Below are 22,079 nucleotides of genomic sequence, written 5' to 3' on the forward strand. Positions count from 1 at the left end.
TCAACAATAAATTTATATACTATAATGCAGAAATGAAATGCCAGGTTTGAGTATAGTGATGGGGAGAGGAGATTGCAAGGAAGTAACACAGTAACATAGGTTGGGATCTAAGCACAATGTTTTGCTAAGGGAGGACAGTCTTCACAACAATCACAACTGTCAATCATCAAATAATGAAGTGGTTGGTTGTTGGGGACAAAAGAAGAAACTTAGTATTCGAGGTGAAATAAGTATGGTGGTGCATCATTGGCATTTCAGTAGTAGGGTGTGCAGTAACTTGGCATATCAATACCTGAAAACTAAATATTATTGCAATCTTATTACCTATACTATAATAAACAAAAATGAAAACAAGAGACCCACATTCTAACAATCTAAACTTTAAGGGGGCCTGTTATATTGGCAGGCCATGGGGCAAAGTGTGATAGTATAGGTTGCACTGTAGGATGGTGGAGAGAGGTCGACACAGGGATTGGCCCCAATTCATTTTATGTCTGAAATCCAACTACAAAGAACTTTGTAAATCACAATGGTTTCAATAAAATAAATTTTAAAATTAATTAGTTTTTAAAAGTCACTTACATTTTATGAGAAAAAAATAACAAAGGAATCATTGAAATTTATAAATATATATTAAAGTGAATAGATCCTAACATCACTAAAGCATAACAAATGGGCTTTGAGAAAAATGAAAAATATTTGTGTAGTGATTCTCAGAGACAAAATAGAGGAGGACTAGAAGGTCCAGCTCTTGACATGAAGCTCACCACAGGGATCATTTAGTGCAGTCACAGAAATAATTACACTGAGAACTATCGTAACAAAATGTGACTGAATGAGGGAAGTAGAAAGCCTGTCTAGAGTACAGGCCGGTGTGGGGTGGGGAGGAAGGACACTTGGGATATTGGTCATGTAAATGTTGCACTGGTGAAGGATATGTACATATATATTATATATACATATTTAAAAAAATAAAATAAAAAGATAAGATAAGGCCTCCCAATTCTTACCACAGGCTGTGTTCTTTACCCTGACTGTATAGAAAGAGGAGGTACAGTAAATGCACCCCATATACACCTCAACACAGGCCCTTTGCCTGGTTTATATTGTGAATTGAGGGGACAAAAAAATAAAGCATAACAAATAAGCAAATTCATCCATTCACAATGTAGAATGTCTAAGTATCAATAACATCAACTAGATGGATTAATTGAGGTTGAACTCAAAAGTATCTTATAACCAGTAAAACTGAAACAAGAGATTTTAAATCTTTGATACTTTCTCTCTAAACAAAGACTCCAAAATCCAAGAGTTCTTGGCAGGGTAATCTCAGTCACTGCCTAAGCAGAAACCTAGAAAAACACAAGGGTCACTTTTACATAAAGCAGGAAGAAATGCTGTGGTTATCTACACAACAATATTGTGGGAGAGTCCTAAGAGTGTTTCTCTTATAGATCATATATAATAGGGAAAGATGGAGCAAAGGTATCAAGCTGTCTAATTTTAGCAGCAATCATAGGGTTGCTTCCCTTGCTTTCCTAAGGTAAGGAAAGTATGTAGATTTGCCTAACCAGCCACAGATGCAGAAGAGTCAGAATGTTTTAACTTTCAGGATTCTGTAGAAACTATTAAGTTCTTATATGCCTTTAAATAAAAATATTACAGGTAAAGCTTATTATTTACATATGAAAGTGGAGATGTTGGGCATATGCAGAGGTTATTGCTGCTGACTCCACAGTAAGTGGAATGGGGGACCACATGGGGTGCTGAAGATCAAACTTGGATCACCATAGGCAACTTTCCTACATAAAAACATTTTTAAGTATTAAGTACTCTGAACTACAAACTTTGAAAAAAATTATGTCTTTTATGTAGCTTTTACATTGTACCAGTTACAAAGCTCTTTTTTTAAGGGTATGGGATGGCTTTCTGGCCACACTCAGGGATGACTCTTAGATCTCGGGAAACAATTGTTCGGGAAACAATTCTGGAGGGACCTGTGGATTGTATGTAGTATTGGGGTTCATAGAGTATAAGAAAAGAGTCTTCTGTATTATGTCTCTGACCCATTTACAGAGCTTCTTGAATGAGATCCAATAGAATAGACCATGACCAATGACTCTTACCTCTTACTGTAAAATCACCTATCTCAGATAGAGAACTATGTAACATTGTGACAAATTTAGTATGTGAAGACTGGATGTAAGAGTGTAAACTGAAACAGTGTAAATGACATTCAAAAGTAGCATGTGAGTCAGAAGTAACTAAAACAATACTCATATATAAAAATATTCAAGTAACTGTTGAAAATATCATCAGAGTAGCAGTTTACAGACAGAACAAGCATGAAAGTGTTAAAAAATAAACCCAAAAGAAAAGCAGTGAGAATGAAAATCATGAAATATTAGAATAATTAAAAGTATTTATATTATATATCAGTAATACTAAATTAAAATAAAAGCTTTCATTAGAACTATTGCTTAAAAATCTTAATAAATATAAAGTTAAAAATGAACTATAAATTAATAATGAATATCTGTTGCTAAGTTATATAATTAAAATTTTCACATGTTAGTATTATATTAAAGCTCAATGTGCATAATGCCAAAAAAAGTTTGGTAAAATTGTTAGGGAAATAGCTACACGAATAACTATCATGACTATTTTAATGAGTGAGAGAAGTAAAATACCTGTCTCAATTACAGGCAGAGGTTGGGAAGGAGGAAGGGGGAGCATTGGTGGTGAGAATGTTGCACTGGTGAAGGGGAGTATTTTGTTTATGACTGAAACCCAACCACAAACATATTTGTAATCATGGTGCTTAAATAAAGATTTTATATAAAAATTGCTATTAAAAATAAATCTAGACAAAATAAACCAAATAATCTATGTATAGACTCTTGAAAAGTGCTTACTTACTATATTTTTTAGTATTGAGTAGTAAATTTAAATATAGTGTAAAACTAGATTTTGATAAGTAGACTCTTCTCTATGTGTTTCTATAAAAGTTGATTAAAATTTGGGGACTGGAACAATAATGCAGCAGTAGGGCATTTACCTTGTACTCACCTGGTCCAGGATGGACCCTGTTCAATCACTTGTATCCCATGTAATTCCCAAGCCAGGAGCAAATTTTGAGTGCATAGCCAGGAGTAACCACTAAGTGTCATTGGGTGTGGCCCAAAAACCAAGAAAAAGTTGATTAAAAATTTATATCAATATTTAAAAAAATGTTTGGTTCTATAATTTATTGAAATATTTAAAATAGCTTAGAGGAATCAAATATCTAATAACTTCAATTATGAATTAATTTTCCTCAATTTTATTTTCACCTAATTTATTCTCAGATCAATGACCTACTACCTGCTGATCAAAAATTAAAATATAGATATTTATCTTTAAGTATCTCAGATATTCTACAGTTATATTTTTCTATTTATACAGAACCAAAACATATATATAAATATCTGTTTTCTAAAATTTTCAAAACCACTTATAGTTAAATATTTTATAAAATGTAGGAAGTGCATAGATCTCATACAGATTTTTTTCATTGTATCATCAAATCTGTCAAATGGTATTTCTAAATTCATATGATTGATAACAATTAGAAACATTGTGTGGGTAATAAAAAAGTAAAGGGTTTTGGAACTTTTGCCTCTGCTCTGTGTGAAACTGCCGTCAAGTACCCCACCCAAAACAACTTGGGAAGGCACGACAACAGATAGCATCCACTGTGGGCATGTCATCAGATGTAGGCTGTCTCTACCCACAAAGTACTGAACCTGAATCCTGTCTTGTGCTTTGGCACAAGGAAACAATTTTAAACTTTTGCCTCTATTCTACTCTATAAAGCTGCTTTGCTTCATGGATGTACACATCTTCTAGCCAATAAACCCCAGAACAATATGTAGAAAACTATAAAATACAAATGTGATAATTTGGAATAAAGTAGGCCAACACCACGCATAGAGAATGAAGATGGTAGCGCTGATGACCCGAAAAGTGCCAAACGCTTATTTAGTCTCTCTGATGAGTTTAGAGAAGAAATATGGAGAATACACATAGAAATCAAAGAAAGCATGTATCAACCTGAACACCACAAATAAGAGTCAAAATGATATGAAGATAAAAAAAAAAGAAAAGAAACATAGAGAATGAAATAACAAGCCTGAAAAACTCAGTAGACAAAATACAAACCTCACTGGAAAGCCTCTCCAACAGAGTAAAAGCAGCTAAGGATATAATCAGTGAGCTGGAGATAAAATGCAAAATAACTCCATACAGCAAAAGAAAGCTGAAAGGAGCTTTAAAAGCAAATGATCAGACAATGGAAAAAAATCCTCAATGAATAGAAGTTTTTGATAAACTCAAAATAAAGAATACAAGAATCATTTGAGTTCCAGAGACCCAGAAAGAAAATATACTGAATCAACAGTAAAGGCATGTTCAAGGAAAAATTCCCAGCGATAATGTGTGCATTCAAATAAAACATGCAACATCAAATCCTGCATACCAGAAGTACCAGCTATGCTTCCATATTTTTTTATTTTGTCTTGTATTTTTGTAACAGAACTCTGTTTTGCAAAATTGAATCATCTCTATTAGTAGTCCAGATTATCTGTAAAAACAAAACTAGTCGATGATATATATGTGTGTGTGTCACAGAGTTTTATTTCAACATTGGTTAGTAAAAGTAGATTTAAGAAGCCCAAACCCTGTAGTAACTAAAAAGAGCCAGTTTATAAATTCTACTCTATATCTAAAGACATAATGTCCCTACTTGTCCAACTTGAAGATTAACATTAAGAGTCATTCTTTCCTACTTAGACTTTCATTAGATTCATTCCATTGGATGATGCACACCCTCATTGTCAAAGACATTATTCCCTTTTTTCTACTTATTAAATATTAATTTAAATAATATAAACCTTCCAGTCATATAAAAATAATATAATCACATATATGCATCTCTTTAACCAGTCAAGTTTACACAAGAAACTCATAATCTATAATCTATTCAGTATGGATTAGTAAAGTAAGTCTGTAATTCACAGTCACAAAGAATCTGATAAAGAATAAATCAGTCACCATCTCAAGAGATAAAAATTATCATAACAGAATATCATGAAAATGTCAAGTGTTTTGCATAGATAAGTAAGTGTAGCAGGCCAAAATGGTATGTTTCTTCTGCTTTTGGTCCATTGGCCAAATTTGTCATTGATTTACTCCATTTAAAATTAGTTAATTTAGTGATTACATAATTGTATATTATTGAGGTTTTAATTTCCATTTACTTGATGACTAATGATGTCAAGTTTCAACAACAAATTTTACAAAACTCATTCCTAATATCTATTACAGTGCCTGGAATTTAGAACTTACTAAATCTTTGAAGAATTTTTAAAATATTATTATTAATTATAGTAGTATTACCAAATGAAACCAATTTAAAAATATGACATAATTTTAGTAGTCAACAAATGAACATTTTAATTTCTACATATATTTTCTACATAATTTACTGTTAATGACATTTTCATGCTTATTTATTCTAACGTCTTTCATATATGTTGACATATGTGAAGATTTTTAAGTCATAAGTATGATTTCAGAAGTCAACTATGTTTAAGAGCTTCTTAAAATGTGAATAAAATGATCATATATCTGGATTATACCACTGCTAAAGGTGTAATCAATGAATATTCTCTCCCAATCAATAAGATATCTTGTCATTATATCTTTGCTGTACAGGAACTTTCAGTTTTGTGTAATTGTGTTAGCTAGACTTTGTTTCCCATGTTTTTATTTACTTTAAATAAATTTCATTGTGATCAATGTGAATTACAAATCTATCAGTTATATTTAAGGTACATAGTGACAGTGAATTAGGGCTATTCCCACCACCAGTGTTGTCCTCCCTCCACCCCAGTTCCTACTATGCATCCTTTACCTCCCCGCTTTGCCCCTGGACTGCTAGTGTAACAAATATCCTTTGTGTATAGTTTGTTGTAAATTGGTTATCAATTCTGTTGTCATTGAAGTTGGGTTTGGTGTTTAGGTCTGATTATTTGTTATCTCACTCAATGTTCATGCAAATCTTGGCTCCTGATACCATCCACTCCCCCCCCCCCCTTAATTTGTAAGTCAGAACAAGATGATTCAAGTTCTAGAGTTATGTTGCAGGGTGGAGGGGAATCTGGGAGAAGTTCATCTAGAAGCTATAAACATCAATATAAAAAGGAAAGAAAAGTAAAACCTAAACAAGCAATGACAAAAAACTCAACAGCAAAAAAATAACAAGAAAGAAAAAGAAAAAAGAGGAAGGAGGTTTTTTGAGGCAAAGTTTTGTAGTTCTTTTTTTTTTCTTTCTTTTTTTTTCATAGGAACAGTATCAAGTAAATTAGAAAGGGAATTCAATTGGCCTAGCAGATACAGGGTTTCTTCATCCTGGAAGCATACTCTCATGGGAAAAACTGCAGGCTACAGACATACTTATTATCAAACTCCAAGGTCTTTTATGGTGCCAGGAAATGTTCTGCTCAGTTGTGGATGACAAAATTATTCCTCTATAATTAGAGATCTAGGTATTTGCACAGGTCATAGAATAAAGCCTAGGATATAGTCTTTCCTTATGGTTCCAGAAGTTCTGTTCAGTCCTGGTTGTCAAAGTCAAACCTCTGGAATTAGAGATCTTGATGTTTGCCTAGGCTGCGGTCTTTCTTATTGGTCCCAGGAAAAGTTCTGCCCAGTCATGGTCCTCAAAGTCAGTCTTTTGTCATTAGTGATCTTGATTTTTGCACACATCAAAGGACGGAGTGTCTTCTGATTTCATTGTAGCATTAGGTGATGAGGCAGGTCAACCTGCTCTTAGATCAAGTTGTTGCTGTTTCCTCATCATCAGGATGTCATATCAAAACTGGCACAAGTTGCTGTCAGAGTGGTATTAGGAGTTACCCAGGGGAGTTTGGTTCCTGGTGCTATTGCACGAAACTGTGTCAGTTCTAATGTTGGGATCTGGGGTTCATGGTAGGACAGTTGCTGTCAAGATCCCATGACACATGTTCAGGGTGTGAGGAGCCCCTGTATTGAGATTTATAGGTTCTTATGCTTAGTAAATAAGAGCATGTTTCTATATGTAAGATATCCCCTTCTTTAGTATGCATGTGCAAAAGGGAATGATGCCATATTATATTGCTGGTGTATTTGGGGGTAAAAAATGACAGGATATATATACAATCTCTGTGCCCTGAGTTTGACAAGAGTTTTTATCCCAAGCAAGATTTTTTCTTATAGAAATTTGTACCAAGCAAAGCCAAAAATGTAAAATTTAAATATATATAATTTAAAAATTAAAAATAAAAATTAAATTACATGCCAAGAAAGGGGAAGCCACTGAACTCTGCTGGAACTCAGATGCCAGCACCCCTATCTGCCTGTCTTCTGTGCTGTGCTCCATTTTTGGCCTGATTTCATCCTGTGTGTGGCTCATCTGCAGATGGCTTGCCTTCCCTGGAGCCTTGCCTGGTGGTGAGTTTAGAAGCCCAGAAAGGGGAAGCCGCTGACTCTGCTGGAACTCAGATGCCATCACCCCTACCTGATTGTCTTCTGTGCTGTGCTCCATTTTTGGCCTGATTTCATCCTATGTGTGGCTCATCTGAGGACAATTTGCCTTCCCTGGAGCCTTCCCAGGAGGTGAGTTTACAAGCCCAGAAAGGGTGGAGCCAGAGGAGCACAGCCACTCCGCTTTGCTTCCTGGCCGTGCACATCATTTAGCCAATGAATACAACCACAACACGTAGAACACCCACAATACAAGTGTGTTGATGGGGAAACAACACAGGCCAGTGCCAGACAGAGAACAATGATGGCAACTCTGATGACTTGAACATGACCAAACAACTAGTCAGTCTCTCAGAAAAGGAGTTTAGAGTCACAATATGGAAGATGTTCAAAGAACTCAAACAAAGTATAGAATCAAGAGAATATGAAGATAGAAATCAGGAAACTACAAACTGAAATTTCAGGACAAATAATAGGTCTGAAAAACTCAGTAGATGAATTGAAGAAAAACATGGTTGAGCTTTCGCACAGGTTAACAACAGCTGAGGATAGAATTAGTACACTGGAAGATGAGATGAATAACAATTTCATACAGCAGAAGAAATTGGAGAAAAGCCTTAAAACAAATGAACAAACAATAAAAATTACGCAAAGAATGAGAACAGATGAAAATAGAAGTCTATGATAAGCTCAACAGAAACAACTTAAGAATCATTAGAGTCCCAGAGACCCAAGAAAAAAATCTCCAGGAAGAATCAACAGTCAAGAACATCATTAAAGAGAAACTACCACAGCTAATGAATACATGCAATCAAATTTTGCACACCCAAAGAGTACCAACTAAAAAAAAAAGCACCCCAAGCATATCCTAGTCACAATGTTGAATCCCACAGATAGAGACAGAATTCTGAAAGCAGCAAGATTAAAAAGAGAAATTACATTCAAGGGAACATCCTTGAGATTTATGCAGAACTGTCACCGGAAACACTAAAGGCCAGAAGGCAGTGGTGGGGACATAGTGACGAAACTCAATAAAATAAATGCTTCACCTAGAATACTGCACCCAGCAAAACTCACTTTCAGGTTTGAAGGAACAATACATGGTTCACAGACGAAAAAAAAAAAAGCTCAGAAACTTTACAGACTCAAAACCATTCTTAAAAGAAAAACTGAAAGGCCTACTTTAAGAGAAGACTGACTAACAGACACACCAAAATTCGATATTAAGATAGCATTAAATCCCAGGACAATTCTTTCTCTAAATGTCAAAGGACTAAATGTACCAGCTAAGAGACACAAAGTGGCTAAATGGATCACAAAACTCAATCCAACCTTCTGCTGCCTACGAAAAACGCACTTGAATAATCAGAACAAACATAGACCCAAAATAAAAGGCTGGAGAAAAATTATACAAGCAAACACCACCCATAAAAGGGCTGGAGTACCCTACTAATATAAGATAATGCAAAATTTATACTCAGGAAGGTTGTAAAAGACAAAGATGGATATTTTGTGTTAATCAAGGAATATGTACACCAGGAAGAAATCACTCTCCTAAACATATATGCACCAAATGAGGGGCCAGCAAAATGTTTAATAAAACTGTTGGCAAATCTAAAAAATAATATCAATAACAACACAATAATTTGGGGGGACCTCAACACGGTTTTGTCAACACTAGACAGGTGAACCAGACAGAAACCCAACAAGAATATACTAGACCTGAAAAGAGTAATGGAAGAAAGAAGCCTACTAGATATATAAAGGACACTCCACCCCCAGAAGCCTGGATACACATTCTTCTCTTATGTACATTGGACATTCTCCAGAATAGACTATATGCTAGCACATAAAACATACCTCCATACTATCAAGAGGATAGAAATTTTGCAGGCTACCTTCACTGACCACAAGGCCCTGAAATTATATGTGAAATACAAAGGGACACAGAAGAAAAACTTTAATACCAGGAAGTTAAACAGCATCATACTGAATAACCAGTGGGTCAGACTTAAAATCAAAGAGGATTTCAAAACCTTCCTAGAAACAAATGAAAATGGAAACACAAATGATCAGAACCTATGGGACACAGTAAAAGTGGTACTGAGAGGAAAATTTATATCTTTGCAAGCACACATCAGGAAAGAAGAAGGGGTATACGTGATTAGCTTAATGACGCAGCTCATAGAATTAGAAAGAACTCAATAAAAGGACCCAAAAATAGGGAGGCAGAAGAAAATAACAAAGCTGAGAGCAGAAACAAATGAAGTGGAAACCCGAAAAACAATCCAAAAGATCAACGAAAGAAGAAGTTGGTTCTTTGAAAAAATAAACAAGATTGATAGACCACTGGCAAAATTAACAAAGAAAGAGAGAGAAACTTGATAACTCTTATTAGGAATGAAAAAGGAGAGATCACTACTGATATGGTAGAGATCCAAAGGGTAATCAGAAACTACTCTGAGAAATTCTATGCCACTAAAAATAAAACCCTGGAAGAAATGGATAAATAATTGGACTCTTATAATCTTCCATGGTTGAATGAAGAGGATGTAGCATATCTAAACACACCCATCACTATTGAGGAAATTAAGACAGTAATCAAATGTTTGCCCAAAAACAAAAGTCCAGGCCCACATGGATTTACTAATGTATTCCTTCAAACCTTTCTAGAGAAACTTCTACCAATTCTGGCAAGATTCTTTCATGAAATTGAAAAAACAGGAACACTTTCAAATAACTTTTATGAAGCTAACACCACCTTGATACCTAAACCAGACAGAGATGCACCAAAAAGAAAATTACAGGCCAATATTGCTGATAAATACAGACGCAAAGATCCTCAACAAACTCCTGGCAAATAGGATTCAATGCCTCATTAAGAAGATCATTCACTACAAGCAAGTAGGTTTCATCCCAGGAATGCAAGGCTGGTTTAACATCCGTAAATCTATCAACATAATACACAACATCAACAACAAGAAAAATAACAACATGATCATATCAATAGACATAGAGAAAGCATTTGATAAGGTCAAACACCCATTCTTGATCAAATCTCTCTGCAAGATGGGAATGGAAGGAATCTTCCTCAGTATAATTAAGGTCATCTACCAGAAGCCAATGGCAAATATTGTCCTCAATGGAGAAAAACTGAAAGCCTTCCCTCTAAATTCTGGCATAAGACAAGGCTGTACTCTCTCACCACTCCTATTCAACATAGCACTGGAAGTACTTGCTACAGTGATTAGGCAAGAAAAAGATATCAAGGGAATCCAGATAGGAAAGAAAGAAGGCAAGATCTCACTGTTTGCAGATGACATGATACTCTACATAGAAAACCCTAAACTCTCTATGAGAAAGATTCTAGAAACAATAGACTCAAATAGAAAGGTGCCAGGCTACAAAATTAAAACACAAAAATTAATGGCCTTTCTATACACTAATAGTAATAAGGAAAATATGGACATTAAGAAACCAACCCTATTCACAATAGTTCTACACAAACTCAAATATATTGGAATCAACTTGACTAAAAATTGGAAGGACCTATACAAAAAACTATAAAATTCTGCTCTAAGAAATAAGGGAGGACACGCGGAAATAGATGCACATACCCTGCTCATGGATTAGGAGGATTAACATAATTATAATGGCAATAATCCCCAAAGCATTGTACAAATTTAATGCGATCTTTCCAAAGATATCCATGACATTCTTCAAAGAAGTGGATCAGGCACTTTTGAAATTTATTTGGAACAATAAACACCCTAGAATAGCTAAAGCAATCATTGGGAAAAAGAATATGGGAGGAATTACTTTTCCCAACTTTAAACTATACTACAAAGCAACAGTTATCAAAACGGGATGGTATTGGAATAAAAACAGGCCCTCAGATCAGTGGAATAGGCTTGAATACTCAGAAAATGTTCCCCAGACATACAATCACCTAATTTTTTATAAAGGAGTAAGAAATCGTAATTGGAGCAAAGAAAGCCTCTTCAACAAGTGGTGTGGCACAACTGGCTAGCCACTTGCAAAATATTGAACTTAGACCCCCACCTAACATCATGTACGAAGGTTAAATCCAAATGAATGAAAGACCTCGATATCAGACCCGAAACCTTAAGATATATAGAACAACACGTAGGTAAAACATTCCTGGACATTTAGACTAAAAGCATCTTCAAAGCGGAAACTGCACTCTCCAAACAAGTGAAAGCAGAGATTAACAGATGGGAATATATTAAACTGAAAAGCTTCTGCACCTCAAAAGAAATAGCGCCCAGATACAAGAGCTCCCCACTGAGTGGGAGAAACTATTCTCCTGATACCCATCAGATAAATGGCTAATCTTCAAAATATACAAGGCACTAACAGAAATTTACAAGAAAAAACACATCTAATCCTATCAAAAATGGGGAGAAGATATGGACAGACACTTTGACAAAGAAGAAATACATATGGCCAAAAGACACATGAAAAAAAATACTCCACATCACTAATCATCAGGGAGATGCAAATCAAAGCAATGATGAGGTACCACCTCACACCCCTGAGATTGGCACATATCACAAAGGATGAGAACAAGCAGTGTTGGCATGGATGTGGACAGAAAGGAACTCTTATCCACTGTTGGTGGGAATGCCGTCTAGTTCAACCTTTATGGAAATCAATATGGAGATTCCTCCAAAAACTGGAAATTGAGCTCCCATATAACCCAGCTATACCACTCCTAGGAATATACCCTAGGAATACAAAAATACAACACAAAAACCCCTTCCTTACACCTATATTTATTGCAGCACTATTTACCATAGCAAGACTCTGGAAACAGCCAAGATACCCTTCAACAGATGAATGGCTAAAGAAACTCTGGTACATATACACAATGCAATATTATGCAGCTGTCAGGAGAGATGAAGTCATGAAATTTTCCTATACATGGATGTACATGGAATTTATTATGCTGAGTGAAATAAGTCAGAGATAGAGAGAAAGACGCAGAATGGTCTCATTCATCTATGGGTTTTAAGAAAAATGAAATACATTCTTGCAATAATAACTTTTAGATATAAAAGAGAAAAGAGCTGGAAGTTCCAGCTCACCTCATGAAGCTCACCACAAACAGGGATGAGTTTAGAGAAATAACTACGTTTTGAACTATCCTAATAAAGAGAATGTACGAGGAAAATAGAAAGCCTGTGTAGAGTACAGGCAGGGGTTGGGTGGAGAGGAGGGAGATTTGGGACATTAGTGATGAGAATGTTGTAGTGGTGATGGGTGGTTTTCTTTACATGACTGAAACCCATACACAATCATGTATGTAATAAAGTTGTTTAAATAAAAAATTAAAAATTAAAATTAAATTACAAAATTTAAATTTTTAAAAAAAATTAAAGAAAGGGATGGAGGAGGCTACCTTTACATTTCGAAATAAACACACATGTTTTTAGACTGAAATCCTTACACCTATCACAAAAGCAGATATGCTTTAAAAAAATGGTTTGCCAATATTTCTGTCAGTCTTCATATGGTTAGGAATATAAAATTCAAGAATTGAGTTGACTTTGTGAATATGATATATTAATAACATTTTATTATTCAAGCAAATATTATTTACTTTTATCAGTACTATTTATCAAACCTCTATGGAAAAAAGTATGTAGAGGACTCAGTAACCTCAAAATTGAGCTGCCGTGCAACCCAGCAATCCCTCTTTTGGGTATATATCCCCAAGACAGAAAAGCATACATCCAAAAGTATGTATAAACATCTCTATTTATTTCAGCATTCAGTATAATAACCAGGACTTGGAATCAACCTAGATGTCCAGCAACAAATGAGTGGATCAGGAAGATATGTACATGTATACAATGGAATAATACATAGTTATAAAAATGATGCAAGTATGCAATTTGTAGCAACATGGATGAAACTGTAAAATATTATGTTAAATGACGTGACCCAGAAGAAGGTGGATAAATACAGAATAATACCACTTATATGTGGTACTTAATATAATTGCATAAAGAAATGCAATGGTCCAAATGGGAGTTATATCCAACACCCCAGCGTATAGTGAGTAGTGGGAAATAAACTACTGGGGGATGAGAAACACAAATATGAAAGAATGTGGGCCAGGGTCTAATGGTCTCATAGGTGTATTGGTGAAGATATTTTAAAAAATGGACAGAATTAAATACCTAAGCCAAAGTCAACAATATTAAAATAAAAATACTCAAACCCTAACAATCTAAACTTTAAATGAGTCTGGTATACTGACACAATGGGAGGCAAACAGTGATGGTTGGGCTACAATCTGGGAACACAGTGGAGGGAGGTTGACACTGGTGGTTGCCCTGATCCCTGATTCATGGTATGTCTGAAACCCAACAATAAAGGACTTTGTAAATCACAATCATTTCAATAAAATAACATTAAAAATAAAATAAAAACAGTACTATTTAGTGAAGAGAATTTCTATCTCCATTTGATGCTCCCAGATTCTTTATCATAAACTGTGTCCATACATGTTCTCAATTATATGTCATCAATAAGGAAACCTTACCAACAAAAGTGAGAACTAATAAACATTTCTCCAAAGGAAATTATCACTAATAGGCCATAGTTCATAATAGATCCAAAATATATTCATTAAATGTAAACAATTATATGTATTTTATTCAAATGATAAGTAAAATTTTATTTAAAATTTTAATGATAATGTATAGAAATTGTATATAAATTAAATATACTATATGTAAAATGTTGCATATTCTCATTCTTGGCTAAATTAATTATTTAGATATATGATAAATGGGTTCTTCAAATTATAAGATTTCTATGAACAGCATAACTGTACCTTTAATAAAATAAAACATGAAAAAATTTTCACAGAGATACAGTTTCTATTTCTATACTTTGCTCAGCTCCAAAAGAATATAACTGAGAATTGAAGGCCTTTAAGTTTACTTTCAGCAAAGGTAAAGTATTATCCATTAAAACATCAATATTGATTAAATTTCATTTTACATAGGACTTACTTCTGAAGTAGCATTTGCATTACAGATCTATTCTTAATAAGCAAACAATTTCTACCAAATAGTAACCAGTGAGTACATATTTAAAAATTTAGTCACCAGTCCTTTGTTAATTTATATGAGAAAAATATTATATCCATTAAACATAATACTATCATTTTAGTCCCTAAAACAACTATCCACTTGGATAAAAAAAAAGTTGGATCCATTCTTCTGTATCCAAGAAAATTCTTACAAATAAATATCAAAAAAGAAAAATAAAGTATTTGACTAAAGGATTATCATTTGTCATTAAAATCACTAAAAAATTGTCAACGGGGAACTGAAACTTTGCATAGTGACAAAGTAACATGTTACAGATTACTTTTATGTTCAGTGAGAAACCACATATATACAAAGGGGAGATAAGTCTTCCATCTTTTTAATCTTGGACAGGGTTACTAGATAGTTTCCTGATTTTGTGTACTATCTAGGATGTTATTACCCATGATATAGTTGAACCCAAAGTGTTTAATAAAATTTAATTTTAAGTTGTTAGTAAATGAAGACTACTTTAAATAAGAACACAGTATGAGTAATCTAGATAAAATATTTACAGGTCAGCTTTAACTTCAACAAGTTAATGTTAAGGTTAAAACATTGCTCTAAATTATTAAACAAATAACAATATTCAATGCCTACACTTGTATTTGATTCTTGTTTCAACAAACAAGAATTTAAAGGACGAGCAAGTGAGTGAGTAAGAAATGGCTGGCTGTGGGGGTTGCCAGGCAGAGTGCTGATGGCTCTACCTGAGAGTCTCTGCCCTGCTGTGCTTCTTCTGAGGAAACTGAGGACCTGAAGGGAGCCCTGTCCTGTGATTCTCTGTCTTTCCTGAATTCTTGAAGCTCTCCTCAGAGCCCTGGGAAGCGAACCCAAAAATAGCTATATTCTGAAGCTACCCAGCGAGCGAGTGAGAAACTGAGGACCTGAAGGGAGCCCTGTCCTGTGCTTCTCTGTCTTTCCTGAATTCTTGAAGCTCTCCTCAGAGCCTGGGAAGCGAACCCCAAAAAAAAAATTCATTCTGAAGCTACCCAGCGAGCAAGTGAGTGAGTAAGAAATGGCTGGCTATGGGGGTTGCCAGGCAGAGTGACGATTGCTCTACCTGCAGAGTATCTGCCCTGCTGTGCTTTTCTGAGGAAACTGAGGACATGAAGGGATCCCTGTTCTATGCTTCTCAGTCTTTCCTGAATTCTTGAAGCTCTCCTCAGAGTCCTGGGAAGCGAACCCCAAAAATACTGCATTCTGAAGCTGCCCAGCGAGCGATTAAAAATTATGCCTGCCCAGTGGGGCCCGACTGTGAAAAAAAAAAACTGTGAATCCTGCCTGTGTGTGTCTATCTACTATCATGTTGCATGAACCTCTTGGGAGTGGGCCGAAAAGAAGCTCCAGCAGAGCACTTAGGCTCCGCTTCGCTACGCGGCCATGCGCTATTTCTTAGAAAAGAACACCATCGCAACAAGAAGAAAAAATCACACTAAAAACTGTGCTGGATCACTGAAGCAAGCATTTCTCTCCGGACTGTCTTCTCTGCTGCGTGCTTGGGCCTAAGACTTGATCATGTGTGAGGCTTCATCCACGGAGGACTCCCCTCTCTTAGAGGCAAGACAGCCCATCCAGAAAGGGCAGAGTCAGAGGAGTGTGCTGCCTGCATCATATAGCCAATGATTACCACCAAAACACGTAGAAAAACCCACAATACAAGTGTAACAATGGGGAAACAATGCAGGCCAGCATCAGACATACAGAATGAAGATGACAATTCTGATGACCAGATAATGACCAACCAACTAATCAACCTCTCAGATAAGGACTTTAGACTTGCAATATGGAAGATACTCAATGAACTCAAAGAAACCATGGATCGAGTGGAACAGAACACTAATAAGAACCAAGAAAATATGAAGACAGAAATCACAAAACTCCAAACTGAAATAACATGTACACTAACAGGCCTGAAAAAGTCAGTAAACGAAGTGAATGACAAAATGGATAAACTCTGAGACAGGGTATCAGAAGCTGAAAATACACTTGGTGCTGTGGAAGATGAAATATACAACAATTCCATACAGCAGGAGAGATTGAAAAAAAAACTTAAATCAAATGAACAGGCAATGGAAAAATTAGTCAAAGAATGAGAACAGATGAAAATAGAAGTCTATGATAAGATCAACAGAAACAACTTAAGAATCATTGGAGTCCCAGAGACCCAGGAAGAAAATTTCCAGGAAGAATCAATGGTCAAAAACATCATTAAAGAGAAACTTTCAGAGCTAGAGAATATATGTGATCAAATCCTGCATGCTCAAAGATTACCAACCAAAAGAAACCTCAGAAAAACCACACCAAGACACATCCTAGTCACAATGACAAATCCCACAGATAGAGATAGAATTCTGAAAACAGCAAGATCAAAAGGGGAAATTACATTCAAGCAAGCATCCTTGAGATTTACAGCAGACTTGTCACCAGAAACAGTCAAGGCCAAAAAGCAGTGGTGGGATATTGTGACAAGACTAAATAAAATGAATGCTTCACCGAGAATACTATACCCAGCAAAACTCACTTTCTGGTTTGATGGAAGAATACATGGTTTCACAGACAAAAAACAGCTCAGAAACTTTATAGACTCAAAACGAGTCTTAAGAGAAAAACTGAAAGACCTAATTTAAGACAAGACAAACCAAAAGACACATTTTGATATAAAGATGGCATTAAATCTCAGGACAATTCTTTCTCTCAACGTCAATGGACGAAATGCACCAGTTAATAGACACAGAGTGGCTAAATGGATCAAAAAACTCAATCCAACCTTCTACTGCCTACAAGAAATGCACCTGAATAGTCAGAACAAACATAAACTCAAAATAAAAGGCTGGAGAATAACTATCCAAGCAAACAACACCCATAAAAAAACTGGAGTGGCCATATTAATAACAGATAATGCAAACTTTATACTCAGAAAGGTTGTAAGGGACAAAGATGGACATTTTATATTAATCAAGGGGTACGTAGAGCAGGAAGAAATAACTCTCCTAAACATACATGCACCGAATGAGGAGTCAGTAAGTTATTTAATACTACTGTAGACAAATCTGAAAAATAATATCAATAACAACACAATAATTGTGGGAGACCTCAACATGGCTTTGTCAACACTGGATAAGTCAACCAGACTGAAACCCAACAAGAATATACTAGACCTGAGGAGAGAAATGGAAGAAAGAGGCCTACTGGATATATATAGGACACTCCAACCCCAGAAATCTGGATATACATTCTTATCCAATGTACATGGGACATTCTCCAGGATACACTACATGCTAGCACATAAAAACACATCTCCATAATATCAAGAGGATAGAAATTTTGCAGGCTACCTTCGCTGACCACAAGGCTCTGAAATTATTTGTGAATTCCAAAGAACTCAGAAAAAAAACTTTAACACCTGGAAGTTAAACAGCCTCATACTCCATAACCAGTGGGTCCAAGATGAAATCAAGGAGGAAATCAAAAGGTTCCTGGAAACAAAATAACAATAAAGACACAAACTATCAGAACCTATGGGACACAGAAAAGCAATACTGAGAGGAAAATTTATAGCTTTGCAAGCACACATCAGGAAGGAAGAAGGAGCATACCTGAGTAGCTTAATGACACAGCTAATAGAAATAGAAAGTACTCAACAAAAGGACCCAAAAATAGGGAGACAGAAAGAAATAACAAAGCTGAGAGCAGAAATCAACGAAGTGGAAACCCAAAAATCCATCCGAAATATCAACAAAAGCAGAAGTTTGATCGTTGAAAAAATAAACAAGATTGATAAACCACTGGCAAAACTAACAAAGAAAGAGAGAGAGAGAAACTTGATAACTCATATTAGGAATAAAAAAGGAGAGATCACTACTGATATGACAGAGATTCAAAGGGTAATCAGAAACTAATTTGAGAAACTCTACGCTTCTAAAAATGAGAACCTGGAAGAAATGGATAAATTCTTGGACTCTTATAATCTTCCACGGTTGAAGGAAGAGGATGTAGCATTTCTAAACACCCCCATCACCATTGATGAAATTAAAACGGTAATCAAATGTCTGCCCAAAATCAAAAGCCCAGGCCCAGATGGATTCACTAGTGAATTCCTTCAAACTTTCCAAGAGGAACTACTACCAATCCTGGCAAGACTCTTGCATGAAATTGAACGAACGGAAACACTTCCAAATAGCTTTTATGAAGCCAACATCACCCTGATACGTAAACCAAATAGAGATGCCACGAAAAAAGAAAATTACAGACCAATATCGCTGATGAATGCATATGTAAAGATCCTCAACAAAATCCTGGCAAATAGTATTCAATGCCTCATTAAGAAGATCATCCACTATGATCAAGTAGGTTTCATCCCAGGAATGCAAGGATGGTTTAACATCCGTAAATCTATCAACATAATACACAACATCAACAAGAAGAAAAATAAAAACCACATGATATATCAATAGATGCAGAGAAAGCATTTGATAAGGTCCAACACCCATTCTTGATCAAAACTCTCAGCAAGATGGAAATGGAAGGAACCTTTCTCAATATAGATAAGGCCATCTACCACAAGCCAATGGCAAATATTATCCTCAATGGAGAAAAAAAAAGCCTTCCCTCTAAATTATGGTACAAGACAAGGCTGTCCTCTCTCACCACTCCTATTCAACATAGCACTGGAAGTACTTGCTATAGGGATCAGGCAAGAAAAAGATATCAAGGGAATCCAGATAGGAAAGGAAGAATTCAAACTCTCACTGTTTGCATATGACATGATACTCTACTTAGAAAACCCTAAAAACTCTACCAAAAAGCTTCTAGAAACAATAGACTCATATAGCAAGGTGGCAGGCTACAAAATTAACACACAAAAATCAATGGCCTTTCTATACACCAATAGTAATAAGGAAGAAATGGACATTAAGAAAACAACCCCATTCACAATAGTGCCACGCAAACTCAAATAACTTGGAATCAACTTAACTAAAAATGAGAAGGACCTATACAAAGAAAACTATAAAACTGTGTTCCAAGAAATAAGAGAGGACACGTGGAAATGGAAACACATACTCTGCTCATGGATTGGCAGGATTAACATCATCAAAATTGCAATAATTTTGAAGGCATAATACAGATTTAATGCGATCCCTCTAAAGATACCCATGACATTCTTCAAAGAAGTGGATCAGGCACTTTTGAAATTCGTTTGGAATAATAAATACCCTAGAATAGCTAAAGCAATCATTGGGGAAAAGACTATGGGAGGAATTACTTTCCCCAACGTTTAACTTTACTACAAAGCAATATTTATCAAAACAGCATAGTATTGGAATAAGGACAGGCCCTCAGATCAGTGGTATAGGCTTGAATACTCAGAAAATGTTCCCCAGACATACAATCACCTAATTTTTCATAAAAGAGCAGGAAATCCTAAATGAGCAGGGAAAGCCTCTTCAAAAAGTGGTGTTGGCACAACTGGATAGCCACTTACAGAAAATTGAACTTAGACACCCAGCTAACATCATGTATGAAGGATAAATCCAAATGGATTAAAGAACTCGATATCAGACCCAAAACTATAAGATATATAGAAAACGAGAGGCAAAACACTCCAGGACATTGAGACTACAGGCATATTCAAGGAGGAAACTGCACTCTCCAAGCAAGTGAAAGCAGAGATTAACCGATGGGAATATATTAAGCAGAGAACCTTCTGCACCTCAAAGGAAATAGTGTCCAGGATACAAGAGCCACCCACTGAGTGGGAGAAACTATTCACCCAATACCCATCAGATAAGGGGCTAATCTCCAAAATATACAGGGCACTGACAGAACTTTACAAGAAAAAAACATCTAATACCATCAAAAAATGGGGAGAAGAAATGAACAGACACTTTGACAAAGAAGAAATACAAATGGCCAAAAGACACATAAAAAAATGCTCCACATCACTAATCATCAGGGAGATGCAAATCAAAACAATGATGAGATACCACCACAGAGAATGGAACACATCACAAAGAATGAGAATAAACAGTGTTGGCGGGGATGTGGAGAGAAAGGAACTCTTATCCACTGCTGGTGGGAATGCCGTCTAGTTCAACCTTTATGGAAAGCGATATGGAGATTCCTCCAAAAACTGGAAATCGAGCTCCCATATGATCCAGCTATACCACTCCTAGGAATATACCCTAGGAACACAAAAATACAATACAAAAACCCCTTCCTTACACCTATATTCATTGCAGCACTATTTACCATAGCCAGACTCTGGAAACAACGAAGATGCCCTTCAACAGACAAATGGCTAAAGAAACTCTGGTACATATACACAATGTAATATTATGCAGCTGTCAGGAGAGATGAAGTCATGAAATTTTCTTATACATGGATGTACACGGAATCTATTATGCTGAGTGAAATAAGTCAGAGAGAGAAAAACACAGAATGGTCTCACTCATCTATGGGTTTTAAGAAAAATGAAAGACATTCTTGCAATAATTTTCAGACACAAAAGAGAAAAGAGCTGGAAGTTACAGCTCACCTCAGGAAGCTCACCACAAAGAGTGATGAGTTTAGTTAGAGAAATAACTACATTTTGAACTGTCCTAGTATTGAGAATGTATGAGGGAAATGGAGAGCCTGTTTAGAGTATTGGTGGGGGTCGGGTGGGGAGGAGGGAGATTTGAGACATTGGTGATGGGAATGTTGCACTGGTGATGGGTAGTGTTCTTTACATGACTGAAACTGAAACACAATTATGTATGTAATCAAGGTGTTCAAATAAAAAAAACCCTTATTTTTATTTTATCCTTAAGTAAAATGTTACCATAAATCTCTATATAATATTGACTATAAAAGCCTTACTTTTCCTCTCTTACAAACATATTGAAAGAATTTCACAATTTTTTATGTAGCCATAAACAAGGTGTGACCTAAACATTACTTTACATCCTCCCAAAGAAAAAAGAATCAGAAATTTCTGAATAAAAGATATATAATTATTACAAATAGGAATCATTAACTGTAAATGATAGAATTATCTTGAATTTATTTACTTTAATATGCAACCACTAAAATAATTTTGATAAATCTGATTACTGATTTAACCCAAATAGAAATGATTAATCTTGATATTATCATTACATTTTAAAATATTTATTAGGTGCTTAATATATTTAAGTCATTTGAATTAGGTTATATATTGCAGAGGAAAATAGGTACGTAGCATCTTTGATCCTATGAACCCAGTAAAGTATAAAATAAACCAATAAGTTGTATTGTGTTCAGGATTTTTAGGAGAAATAGCAGGCTTCTCTATGAGTGACTAACAGATAAGCTTAGTGAGAATATCTGAGAAATAAATCACAACAAAGGAAGTTGTCACACAATTTAGTT

At 35.4% G+C, this 22,079-nt stretch overlaps 1 non-coding gene across 1 annotated transcript; it reads left to right on the top strand.

Annotated features, from left to right (window-relative positions):
* Positions 1 to 993: 993 nt before the first annotated feature.
* On the top strand, positions 994 to 1,127 carry LOC126014713 (small nucleolar RNA SNORA51). The gene has a single exon (XR_007497713.1). It is a non-coding gene; the product is annotated as a small nucleolar RNA SNORA51 (small nucleolar RNA).
* Positions 1,128 to 22,079: the final 20,952 nt, after the last annotated feature.

Source organism: Suncus etruscus, chromosome 7, assembly GCF_024139225.1.
Source record: "Suncus etruscus isolate mSunEtr1 chromosome 7, mSunEtr1.pri.cur, whole genome shotgun sequence".
NCBI classification, from domain to species: Eukaryota; Metazoa; Chordata; class Mammalia; order Eulipotyphla; family Soricidae; genus Suncus; species Suncus etruscus.